A 13,958-nucleotide genomic window follows, 5' to 3' on the forward strand; every position below is an offset into this window, starting at 1 on the left:
GTAGTAATTTCAAAAATTTCCTACGCACACGCAAGATCATGGTGATGCATAGCAACGAGAAGGGAGAGTGTTGTGTTGGAAATATGCCCTAGAGGCAATAATAAATTGGTTATTATTATATTTCCTTGTTCATGATAATCGTTTATTGTCCATGCTAGAATTGTATTGATAGGAAACTCAGATACATGTGTGGATACATAGACAACACCATGTCCCTAGTAAGCCTCTAGTTGACTAACTCGTTGATCAATAGATGGTTACGGTTTCCTGACCATGGGCATTGGATGTCGTTGATAACGGGATCACATCATTAGGAGAATGATGTGATGGACAAGACCCAATCCTAAGCCTAGCACAAGATCATGTAGTTCGTTTGCTAAGAGCTTTTCTAATGTCAAGTATCATTTCCTTAGACCATGAGATTGTGCAACTCCCGGATACCGTAGGAATGCTTTGGGTGTACCAAACGTCACAACGTAACTGGGTGGCTATAAAGGTGCACTACAGGTATCTCTGAAAGTGTCTGTTGGGTTGGCACGAATCGTGACTGGGATTTGTCACTCCGTGTAAACGGAGAGGTATCTCTGGGCCCACTCGGTAGGACATCATCATAATGTGCACAATGTGACCAAGGAGTTGATCACGGGATGATGTGTTACGGAAAAAGTAAAGAGACTTGCCGGTAACGAGATTGAACAAGGTATCAGGATACCGATGATCGAATCTCGGGCAAGTACTATACCGGTAGACAAAGGGAATTGTATACGGGATTGATTGAATCCCCGACATCGTGGTTCATCCGATGAGATCATCGTGGAACATGTGGTAGCCAACATGGGTATCCAGATCCCGCCGTTGGTTATTGGCCGGAGAACGTCTCGGTCATGTCTGCATGGTTCCCGAACCCGTAGGGTCTACACACTTAAGGTTCGATGACGCTAGGGTTATAGAGAATAGATATACGTGGTTACCGAATGTTGTTCGGAGTCCCGGATGAGATCACGGACGTCACGAGGAGTTCCGGAATGGTCTGGAGGTAAAAGATTTATATATGGGAAGTCCTGTTTTGGTCACCGAAAAAGATTCGGGTGCTATCGGTAACGTACCGGGAGGGTCCCGGGGGTCCACCAGGTGGGGCCACTGGCCCCAGAGGGCTGCGTGGGCCAAGTGTGGGAAGCGACCAGCCCCTAGGTGGGCTGGTGTGCCTCCCACAAGGTGCCCAGGGCGCAGGAAGGGGGGGGGAAGGGGGAAACCCTAGGCTCAGATGGGCCTAAGGCCCACCTAGTGGTGCGCCTGTTGGGAATCGTAGCATAATTTTAAAATTTTCCTACGCTCACCAAATGCATCTATGGAGTATACTAGCAACGAGGGGAAAGGAGTGCATCTACATACCCTTGTAGATCGCGAGCGGAAGCGTTCCAATGAACGTGGATGACGGAGTCGTACTCGCCGTGATCCAAATCACCGATGACCGAGTGCCGAACGGACGGCACCTCTGCGTTCAACACACGTACGGTGCAGCGACGTCTCCTCCTTCTTGATCCAGCAAGGGGGAAGGAGAGGTTGATGGAGATCCAGCAGCACGACGGTGTGGTGGTGGATGTAGCGGGTCTCGGCAGGGCTTTGCCAAGCTTCTGCGAGAGGGAGAGGTGTTGCAGGGGAGGAGGGAGGCGCCCAAGGCTGTGTCCTTGCTCCCCTCCCCCCTTTATATAGGCCCCTGGGAGGGGGAGGCGCAGGCCAAAACCCATCTAGGGTGGGGGGGGCGGCGGCCAAGGGGGGTGCCTTGCCCCCCAAGGCAAGTGGGAAGCCCCCCCCACCCTAGGGTTTGCAACCCTAGGCGCATGGGGGGAAGGCCCATGGGGGGGGGGCGCCCAGCCCACTAGGGGCTGGTTCCCTTCCCACTTCAGCCCACGGGGCCCTCCGGGATAGGTGGCCCCACCCGGTGGACCCCCGGGACCCTTCCGGTGGTCCCGGTACAATACCGGTAACACCCGAAACTTTCTCGGTGGCCGAAACTTGACTTCCTATGTATAATTCTTCACCTCCGGACCATTCCGGAACCTCTCGTGACGTCCGGGATCTCATCCGGGACTCCGAACAACTTTCAGGTTTCCGCATACACATATCTCTACAACCCTAGCGTCACCGAACCTTAAGTGTGTAGACCCTACGGGTTCGGGAGACATGCAGACATGACCGAGACGCCTCTCCGGTCAATAACCAACAGCGGGATCTGGATACCCATGTTGGCTCCCACATGTTCCACGATGATCTCATCGGATGAACCACGATGTCGAGGATTCAATCAATCCCGTATACAATTCCCTTTGTCAATCGGTATGTTACTTGCCCGAGATTCGATCGTCGGTATCCGAATACCTTGTTCAATCTCGTTACCGGCAAGTCTCTTTACTCGTACCGCAATGCATGATCCCGTGACTAACGCCTTAGTCACATAGAGCTCATTATGATGATGCATTACCGAGTGGGCCCAGAGATACCTCTCCGTCACACGGAGTGACAAATCCCAGTCTCGATCCGTGCCAACCCAACAGACACTTTCGGAGATACCCGTAGTGCACCTTTATAGTCACCCAGTTACGTTGTGACGTTTGGCACACCCAAAGCACTCCTACGGTATCCGGGAGTTGCACGATCTCATGGTCTAAGGAAAAGATACTTGACATTGGAAAAGCTCTAGCAAACGAAACTACACGATCTTTTATGCTATGCTTAGGATTGGGTGTTGTCCATCACATCATTCTCCTAATGATGTGATCCCGTTATCCATGACATCCAATGTCCATAGTCAGGAAACCATGACTATCTTTTGATCAACGAGCTAGTCAACTAGAGGCTTACTAGGGACACGTTGTGGTCTATGTATTCACACGTGTATTATGATTTCCGGACAATACAATTATAGCATGAACAATAGACAATTACCATGAACAAATAAATATAATAATAACCATTTATTATTGCCTCTAGGGCATATTTCCAACAGTCTCCCACTTGCACTAGAGTCAATAATCTAGTTATGTTGTGATGAATCGAACACCCATTGCGTCCTGGTGTTGATCGTGTTTTGTTCTAGGGAGAGGTTTAGTCAACGGATCTGCTACATTCAGGTCTGTATGTACTTTACAAATATCTATGTATCCATTTTGAACACTTTCACGAATGGAGTTGAAGCGACGCTTGATATGCCTGGTCTTCCTGTGAAATCTGGGCTCCTTCGCAAGGGCAATAGCTCCAGTGTTGTCACAGAAGAGAGTCATCGGGCCCGACGCATTGGGAATCACCCCTAGGTCAGTAATGAACTCCTTCATCCAGACTGCTTCCTGTGCTGCCTCTGAGGCCGCCATGTACTCCGCTTCACATGTAGATCCCGCCACGACGCTTTGCTTGCAACTGCACCAGCTTACTGCTCCTCCATTCAAAATATACACGTATCCGGTTTGTGACTTCGAGTCATCCAGATCTGTGTCGAAGCTAGCGTCGACGTAACCCTTTACGACGAGCTCTTCGTCACCTCCATAAACGAGAAACATATCCTTAGTCCTCTTCAGGTACTTCAGGATATTCTTGACCGCTGTCCAGTGTTCCATGCCGGGATTACTTTGGTACCTTCCTACCAAACTCACGGCAAGGTTTACATCAGGTCTGGTACACAGCATGGCATACATAATAGACCCTATGGCCGAGGCATAGGGGATGACACTCATCTTTTCTCTATCTTCTGCCGTGGTCGGGCATTGAGCCGTGCTCAATTGCACACCTTGCAATACAGGCAAGAACCCCTTCTTGGACTGATCCATATTGAACTTCTTCAATATCTTGTCAAGGTATGTACTCTGTGAAAGACCAATGAGGCGTCTTGATCTATCTCTATAGATCTTGATGCCTAATATATAAGCAGCTTCTCCAAGGTCCTTCATTGAAAAACACTTATTCAAATAGGCCTTTATACTTTCCAAGAATTCTATATCATTTCCCATCAATAGTATGTCATCCACATATAATATGAGAAATGCTACAGAGCTCCCACTCACTTTCTTGTAAACACAGGCTTCTCCATAAGTCTGTGTAAACCCAAACGCTTTGATCATCTCATCAAAGCGAATGTTCCAACTCCGAGATGCTTGCACCAGCCCATAGATTGAGCGCTGGAGCTTGCATACTTTGTTAGCATTCTTAGGATCGACAAAACCTTCCGGCTGCATCATATACAACTCTTCCTTAAGGAAGCCGTTAAGTAATGCCGTTTTGACATCCATCTGCCATATCTCATAATCATAGTATGCGGCAATTGCTAACATGATTCGGACGGACTTCAGCTTCGCTACGGGTGAGAAAGTCTCATCGTAGTCAACCCCTTGAACTTGTCGATAACCCTTAGCGACAAGTCGAGCTTTGTAGATGGTCACATTACCATCCGCGTCCGTCTTCTTCTTAAAGATCCATTTATTTTCTATGGCTCGCCGATCATCGGGCAAGTCAGTCAAAGTCCTATCTCGGATTTCATGGCTTCTAGCCATTTGTCGGAATCCGGGCCCGCCATCGCTTCTTCATAGTTCGAAGGTTCACCGTTGTCTAACAACATGATTTCCAGGACAGGGTTGCCGTACCACTCTGGTGCGGAACGTGTCCTTGTGGACCTACGAAGTTCAGTAACTTGATCCGAAGCTTCATGATCATCATCATTAACTTCCTCCCCAGTCGGTGTAGGCACCACAGGAACATTTTCCCGCGCTGCGCTACTTTCCGGCACGGAAGGGGTGACTATCACCTCATCAAGTTCCACTTTCCTCCCACTCAATTCTTTCGAGAGAAACTCCTTCTCCAGAAAGGACCCGTTCTTGGCAACGAAGATCTTGCCTTCGGATCTGAGGTAGAAGGTATACCCAATAGTTTCCTTAGGGTATCCTATGAAGACGCATTTCTCCGACTTGGGTTCGAGCTTTTCAGGTTGAAGTTTCTTGACATAAGCATCGCATCCCCAAACTTTTAGAAACGACAGCTTAGGTTTCTTCCCAAACCATAATTCATACGGTGTCGTCTCAACGGATTTCGACGGAGCCCTATTTAAAGTGAATGCGGCAGTCTCTAAAGCATAGCCCCAAAATGAGAGCGGTAAATCGGTAAGAGACATCATAGATCGCACCATATCCAATAGAGTGCGATTACGACGTTCGGACACACCATTTCTCTGAGGTGTTCCAGGCGGCGTGAGTTGTGAAACTATTCCACATTTCCTTAAGTGTGTACCAAATTCGTGACTTAAATATTCTCCACCACGATCTGATCGTAAGAATTTTATTTTTCTGTCACGTTGATTCTCAACTTCACTCTGAAATTCCTTGAACTTTTCAAAGGTTTCAGACTTGTGTTTCATTAGGTAGACATACCCATATCTACTTAAATCATCAGTGAGAGTGAGAACATAACGATATCCTCCGCGAGCCTCAACACTCATTGGACCGCACACATCGGTATGTATGATTTCCAATAAGTTGGTTGCTCGCTCCATTGTTCCGGAGAACGGAGTCTTGGTCATCTTACCCATGAGGCATGGTTCGCACGTGTCAAATGATTCGTAATCAAGAGACTCCAAAAGTCCATCTGCATGGAGCTTCTTCATGCGCTTGACACCAATGTGACCAAGGCGGCAGTGCCACAGATATGTGGGACTATCGTTATCAACTTTACATCTTTTGGTATTCACACTATGAACATGTGTAACATCACGTTCGAGATTCATCAAGAATAAACCATTGACCAGCGGGGCATGACCATAAAACATATCTCTCAAATAAATAGAACAACCATTATTCTTGGATTTAAATGAGTAGCCATCTCGAATTAAACGAGATCCAGATACAATGTTCATGCTCAAAGCTGGCACTAAATAACAATTATTGAGGTTTAAAACTAATCCCGTGGGTAGATGCAGAGGTAGCATGCCGACGGTGATCACATCGACCTTGGAACCATTCCCGACGCGCATCGTCACCTCGTCCTTTGCCAGTCTCCGTTTATTCAGTAGTTCCTGTTTTGAGTTACAAATATGAGCAACCGCACCGGTATCAAATACCCAGGAGCTACTACGAGTACTGGTAAGGTACACATCAATTACATGTATATCACATATGGTGTTGCCTACCTTCTTCTTGTCCGCTAAGTATTTGGGGCAGTTCCGCTTCTGGTGACCACTTCCCTTGCAATAAAAGCACTCAGTTTCAGGCTTGGGTCCATTCTTCGACTTCTTCCCAGTAACTGGCTTACCGGGCGCGGCAACTCCCTTGCCGTCCTTCTTGAAGTTCTTCTTACCCTTTCCCTTCTTGAACTAAGTGGTTTTATTCACCATCAACACTTGATGTTCTTTTCTGATTTCCACCTCCGCTGATTTCAGCATCGAATATACCTCTGGAATGGTCTTTTCCATCCCCTGCATATTGTAGTTCATCACAAAGCTCTTGAAGCTTGGTGGAAGCGACTGGAGGATTCTGTCAATGACCGCGTCATCCGGGAGATTAACTCCCAGCTGAGTCAAGCGGTTGTGCAACCCAGACATTCTGAGTATGTGCTCACTTACAGAACTATTTTCCTCCATTTTACAGCTGAAGAACTTGTCGGAGACTTCATATCTCTCGACCCGGGCATGAGCTTGAAAAACCAATTTCAGCTCCTCGAACATCTCATATGCTCCATGTTTCTCAAAACGCTTTTGGAGACCCGGTTCTAGGCTGTAAAGCATGCCGCACTGAACGAGGGAGTAATCATCAGCACGCTGCTGCCAAGCGTTCATAACGTCTTGGTTCTGTGGGATTGGTGCTTCACCTAGCGGTGCTTCTAAGACATAATCTTTCTTGGCTACTATGAGGATGATCCTCAGGTTCCGGACCCAGTCCGTATAGTTGCTGCCATCATCTTTCAGCTTGGTTTTCTCTAGGAACGCGTTGAAATTGAGGACAACGTTGGCCATTTGATCTACAAGACATAGTGTAAAGATTTTAGACTAAGTTCATGATAATTAAGTTCATCTAATCAAATTATTTAATGAACTCCCACTCAGATAGACATCCCTCTAGTCATCTAAGTGAAACATGATCCGAGTTAACTAGGCCGTGTCCGATCATCACGTGAGACGGACTAGTCAAGATCGGTGAACATCTCCATGTTGATCGTATCTTCTATACGACTCATGCTCGACCTTTCGGTCCTCCGTGTTCCGAGGCCATGTCTGTACATGCTAGGCTCGTCAAGTCAACCTAAGTGTATTGCGTGTGTTCCGAGGCCATGTCTGTACATGCTAGGCTCGTCAACACCCGTTGTATTCGAACGTTAGAATCTATCACACCCGATCATCACGTGGTGCTTCGAAACAACGAACCTTCGCAACGGTGCACAGTTAGGGTGAACACTTTCTTGAAATTATCATAAGGGATCATCTTACTTACTACCGTCGTTCTAAGCAAATAAGATGCAAAAACATGATAAACATCACATGCAATCAAATAGTGACATGATATGGCCAATATCATTATGCTCCTTTGATCTCCATCTTCGGGGCACCATGATCATCTTCGTCACCGGCATGACACCATGATCTCCATCATCATGATCTCCATCATTGTGTCTTCATGAAGTCGTCACGCCAACGATTACTTCTACTTCTATGGCTAACGCGTTTAGCAACAAAGTAAAGTAATTTACATGGCGTTATTCAATGACACGCAGGTCATGCAAAATAATAAAGACAACTCCTATGGCTCCTGCCGGTTGTCATACTCATCGACATGCAAGTCGTGATTCCTATTACAAGAATATGATCAATCTCATACATCACATATATCATTCATCACATCTTCTGGCCATATCACATCACATAACACATGCTGCAAAAACAAGTTAGACGTCCTCTAATTGTTGTTGCAAGTTTTTACGTGGTTTGTAGGTTTCTAGCAAGAACGTTTCTTACCTACGTATGACCACAACGTGATTTGCCAATTTCTATTTACCCTTCATAAGGACCCTTTTCATCGAATCCGTTCCGACTAAAGTAGGAGAGACAGACACCCGCTAGCCACCTTATGCAACTAGTGCATGTCAATCGGTGGAACCTGTCTCACGTAAGCGTACGTGTAAGGTCGGTCCGGGCCGCTTCATCCTACAATACCGCCGAAACAAGAAAAGACTAGTAGCGGCAAGAAGAATTGGCAACATCAACGCCCACAACTGCTTTGTGTTCTACTCGTGCATAGAAACTACGCATAGGCCTGGCTCATGATGCAACTATTGGGAATCGTAGCATAATTTCAAAATTTTCCTATGCTCACCAAGATGCATCTATGGAGTATACTAGCAACGAGGGGAAAGGAGTGCATGTACATACCCTTGTAGATCGCGAGCGGAAGCGTTCCAATGAACGTGGATGACGGAGTCGTACTCGCCGTGATCCAAATCACCGATGACCGAGTGCCGAACGGACGGCACCTCCGCGTTCAACACACGTACGGTGCAGCGATGTCTCCTCCTTCTTGATCCAGCAAAAGGGAAGGAGAGGTTGATGGAGATCCAGCAGCACGACGGCGTGGTGGTGGATGTAGCGGGTCTCGGCAGGGCTTCGCCAAGCTTCTGTGAGAGGGAGAGGTGTTGCAGGGGAGGAGGGAGGCGCCCAAGGCTGTGTCCTTGCTGCCCTCCCCCCTTTATATAGGCCCCTGGGAGGGGGTGGCGCAGGCCAAAACCCATCTAGGGTGGGGGGCGGCGGCCAAGGGGGGTGCCTTGCCCCCCAAGGCAAGTGGGAAGCCCCCCCACCCTAGGGTTTGCAACCCTAGGCGCATGGGGGGAGGCCCATGGGGGGGCGCCCAGCCCACTAGGGGCTGGTTCCCTTCCCACTTCAGCCCACGGGGCCCTCCGGGATAGGTGGCCCCACCCGGTGGACCCCCGGGACCCTTCCGGTGCTCCCGGTACAATACCGGTAACCCCTGAAACTTTCCCAGTGGCCGAAACATGACTTCCTATATATAATTCTTCACCTCCGGACCATTCCGGAACCTCTCGTGACGTCCGGGATCTCATCCGGGACTCCGAACAACTTTCGGGTTTCCGCATACACATATCTCTACAACCCTAGCGTCACCGAACCTTAAGTGTGTAGACCCTACGGGTTCGGGAGACATGCAGACATGACCGAGACGCCTCTCCGGTCAATAACCAACAGCGGGATCTGGATACCCATGTTGGCTCCCACATGTTCCACGATGATCTCATCGGATGAACCACGATGTCGAGGATTCAATCAATCCCGTATACAATTCCCTTTGTCAATCGGTATGTTACTTGCCCGAGATTCGATCGTCGGTATCCCAATACCTTGTTCAATCTCGTTACCGGCAAGTCTCTTTACTCGTACCGCAATGCATGATCCCGTGACTAACGCCTTAGTCACATTGAGCTCATTATGATGATGCATTACCGAGTGGGCCCAGAGATACCTCTCCGTCACACGGAGTGACAAATCCCAGTCTCGATCCGTGCCAACCCAACAGACACTTTCGGAGATACCCGTAGTGCACCTTTATAGTCACCCAGTTACGTTGTGACGTTTGGCACACCCAAAGCACTCCTACGGTATCCGGGAGTTGCACGATCTCATGGTCTAAGGAAAAGATACTTGACATTGGAAAAGCTCTAGCAAACGAAACTACACGATCTTTTATGCTATGCTTAGGATTGGGTCTTGTCCATCACATCATTCTCCTAATGATGTGATCCCGTTATCAAGGACATCTAATGTCCATAGTCAGGAAACCATGACTATCTTTTGATCAACGAGCTAGTCAACTAGAGGCTTACTAGGGACACGTTGTGGTCTATGTATTCACACATGTATTATGATTTCCGGACAATACAATTATAGCATGAACAATAGACAATTACCATGAACAAAGAAATATAATAATAACCATTTATTATTGCCTCTAGGGCATATTTCCAACAGCGCCCCCCTCTCTCCCCCCTTGGCCGCCCCCCTAGATGGATCTAGGGCTGGCCGCACCCCTTGGGGGGGGGGGGGAACCTAGATGGGGGTGCAGCCCCTCCCCCTCCCCTATATATAGTGGGGGTTTTGGGGCTGCCATACACATGAGAAAATCTCTCTCTTGGCGCAGCCCTACCCCTCTCCCTCCTCCTCTCCCGCGGTGCTTGGCGAAGCACTGCAGGATTGCCACACTCCTCCAACACCACCACGCCGCCGTGCTGCTGCTGGACAGAGTCTTCGCCAACCTCTCCCTCTCTCATTGCTGGATCAAGGAGTGGGAGACGTCACCGGGCTGCACGTGTGTTGAACGCGGAGGCGCCGTGATTTGGCGCTTAGATCGGAATCAACCGCGATCTGAATCACTACGAGTACGACTCCTTCATCCGCGTTCTTGCAACGCTTCCGCATTGCGATCTACATGGGTATGTACATGCACTCCCCTTCCCCTCGTTGCTAGATTACTCCATAGATTGATCTTGGTGATGCGTAGAAAATTTTGAATTTCTGCTACGTTCCCCAACAGTGGCATCATGAGCTAGGTCTATGCATAGTTTCTATGCACGAGTAGAACACAAAGTAGTTGTGGTCGTCGATGTTGTCAATTTACTTGTCGTTACTAGTCTTATCTTGATTCGGCGGCATCGTGGGATGAAGCGGCCCGGACCGACCTTACACGTACACTTACGTGAGACAGGTTCCACCGACTGACATGCACTAGTTGCATAAGGTGGCTAGCGGGTGTCTGTCTCTCCCACTTTAGTCGGATCGGATTCGATGAAAAGGGTCCTTATGAAGGGTAAATAGAAATTGGCATATCACGTTGTGGTTTTTGCGTAGGTAAGAAACGTTCTTGCTAGAAACCCATAGCAGCCACGTAAAACATGCAACAACAATTAGAGGACGTCTAACTTGTTTTTGCAGGGTATGCTATGTGATGTGATATGGCCAAAAGGATGTGATGAATGATATATGTGATGTATGAGATTGATCATGTTCTCGTAATAGGAATCACGACTTGCATGTCGATGAGTATGACAACCGACAGGAGCCATAGGGATTGTCTTAATTTATTGTATGACCTGCGTGTCAATGATTAACGCCATGTAATTACTTTACTTTATTGCTAACCGTTAGCCATAGTAGTAGAAGTAATAGTTGGCGAGACCACTTCATGAAGACACGATGATGTTGATCATGGTGTCATGCCAGTGATGAAGGTGATATTGGCCATATCACGTCACTTTATGATTTGCATGTGATGTTTGTCATGTTTACATCTTATTTGTTTAGAACGACGGTAGCATAAATAAGATGATCCCTCACTAAAATTTCAAGAGACGTGTTCCCCCTAACTGTGCACCGTTGCGAAGGTTCGTTGTTTCGAAGCACCACGTGATGATCGGGTGTGATAGATTCTAACGTTCGAATACAACGGGTGTTGACGAGCCTAGCATGTACAGACATGGCCTCGGAACACATGCGAAACACTTAGGTTGACTTGACGAGCCTAGCATGTACAGACATGGCCTCGGAACACAAGAGATCGAAAGGTCGAACATGAGTCGTATAGTAGATGCGATCAACATGGAGATGTTCACCGATGATGACTAGTCCGTCTCACGTGATGATCGGACACGGCCTAGTTTGACTCGGATCATGTATCACTTAGATGACTAGAGGGATGTCTATCTGAGTGGGAGTTCATTAAATAATCAGATGAACTTAATTATCATGAACATAGTCAAAAGGTCTTTGCAAATTATGTCATAGCTTACGCTTTAGTTCTACTGTTTAAGATATGTTCCTAGAGAAAAATTTAGTTGAAAGTTGATAGTAGCAATTATGCGGACTGGGTCCGTAAACTGAGGATTGTCCTCATTGCTGCACAGAAGGCTTATGTCCTTAATGAACCACTCGGTGTGCTGAACCTCAACGTCGTCTGTAGATGTTGCGAAACATCTGACATACACGTTTTGATGACTACGTGATAGTTCAGTGTGTGATGCTAACGGTTTAGAATTGTGGCACCAAAGACGTTTTTGAAACGTCGCAGAACATGTGAGATGTTCCGAAGACTGAAATTGGGATTTCAGACTAATGCCCACGTCAAGAGGTATGAGACCTCTGAAAAGTTTCTTAAGCCTGCAAACTAAGGGAGAATGCTCAATCGTTGAGCATGTGCTCAGATTGTCTGAGTACCACAATCGCTTGAATCGAGTGGGAGTTAATCTTCCAGATGAGATAGTGATGGTTCTCCATAGTCACTGCCACCAAGCTATTAGAGCTTCGTGATGAACTATAACATATCAGGGATAGACATGATGATCCTTGAGCAACTCGCGATGTTTGACACCGTGAAAGTAGAAATCAAGAAGGAGCATCAATTGTTGATGGTTAGTAAAACCACTAGTTTCTAGAAGGGCAAGGGCAAAAGGGATACTTCATGAAACAGCAAATCATTTGCTGCTCTAGTGAAGAATCCCAAGGTTGAACCCAAACCCGAGACTAAGTGCTTCTGTAATGAGGGGAACGGTCACTTAAGCAGAACTACCCTAGATACTTGGTAGATGAGAAGGTAGGCAAGGTCAACAGAAGTATATTGGATATACATTATATGAATGTGTACTTTACTAGTACTCCTAGTAGCACCAGGGTATTACATATCGGTTCGGTTGCTAAGTGTTAGTAACTCGAAATAAAAGCTGCGGAATAAACAGAGACTAGCTAAAGGTGAGGTGACAATATGTGTTGGAAGTGTTTCCAAGGTTGATGTGATCAAGCGTCACATGCTCCCTCTACCATCGAGATTGGTGTTAAACCTAAATAATTGTTATTTGGTGTTTGCGTTGAGCATAAACATGATTGGATTATGTTTATCACAATACGGTTATTCATTTGAGGAGAATAATGGTTACTCTGTTTATTTGAATAATACCTTCAATGGTCTTGCACCTAAAATGAATCTCGATCGCAGTGATACACATGTTCGTGCCAAAAGATATAAGATAGTAATGATAGTACCACATACTTGTGGCACTACCACTTGAGTCATATTGGTATAGAATGCATGAAGAAGCTCCATGTAGATGGATCTTTGGACTCACTCGTTTTTGAAAAGATTGAGACATGCGAACCATGTCTATTGGTATATATGCATGAAGAAACTCCATGCAGATGGATCGTTTGGACTCACTTGATTTTGAATCACTTGAGACATGCAAATCATACCACATGGGCAAGATGACTGAAAGGCCTCGTTTTCAGTAAGATGGAACAAGAGAGCAACTTGTTGGAAGTAATACATTTGATGTGTGCAGTCCAATGAGTGCTGAGGCACCAGTGGATATCGATATGTTCTTACTTCACAGATGATCTGAGTAGATGCTGAGAATATTTACTTGATGAAACACAAGTCTGAATTATTGAAAGGTTCAAGTAATTTCTGAGTGAAGTTGAAGATCGTCGTGACAAGAGGATAAAATGTCTATGATATGATCATAGAGATATCTGAGTTACGAGTTTGGCACACAATTAAGACATTGTGGAAAGTGTTTCACAATTAATACCGCCTAGAACACCACAGTGTAATGGTGTGTCCGAACATCATAACTGCACCCTATTGGATATGGTGCATACCATGATGTCTCTTATCGAATTACCACTATCGTTTATGGGTTAGGCATTAGAGATAACCGCATTCACTTTAAAAGGGGGCACCACGCAATTCCGATGAGACGACACCGTTTAGAGGAACCTAAGTTGTCGTTTCTTGAAAATTTGGGTCTGCGATGCTTATGTGAAAAGGTTTCAGGCTGATAAGCTCGAACCCAAAGCGGATAAATGCATCGTCATAGAATACCCAGAACAGTTGGGTATACCTCCTATTTCAGATCTGGAAGCAAAAGTAATTGCT

Source organism: Triticum aestivum, chromosome 5D (assembly GCF_018294505.1).
Source record: "Triticum aestivum cultivar Chinese Spring chromosome 5D, IWGSC CS RefSeq v2.1, whole genome shotgun sequence".
Classification (NCBI taxonomy): Eukaryota; Viridiplantae; Streptophyta; class Magnoliopsida; order Poales; family Poaceae; genus Triticum; species Triticum aestivum.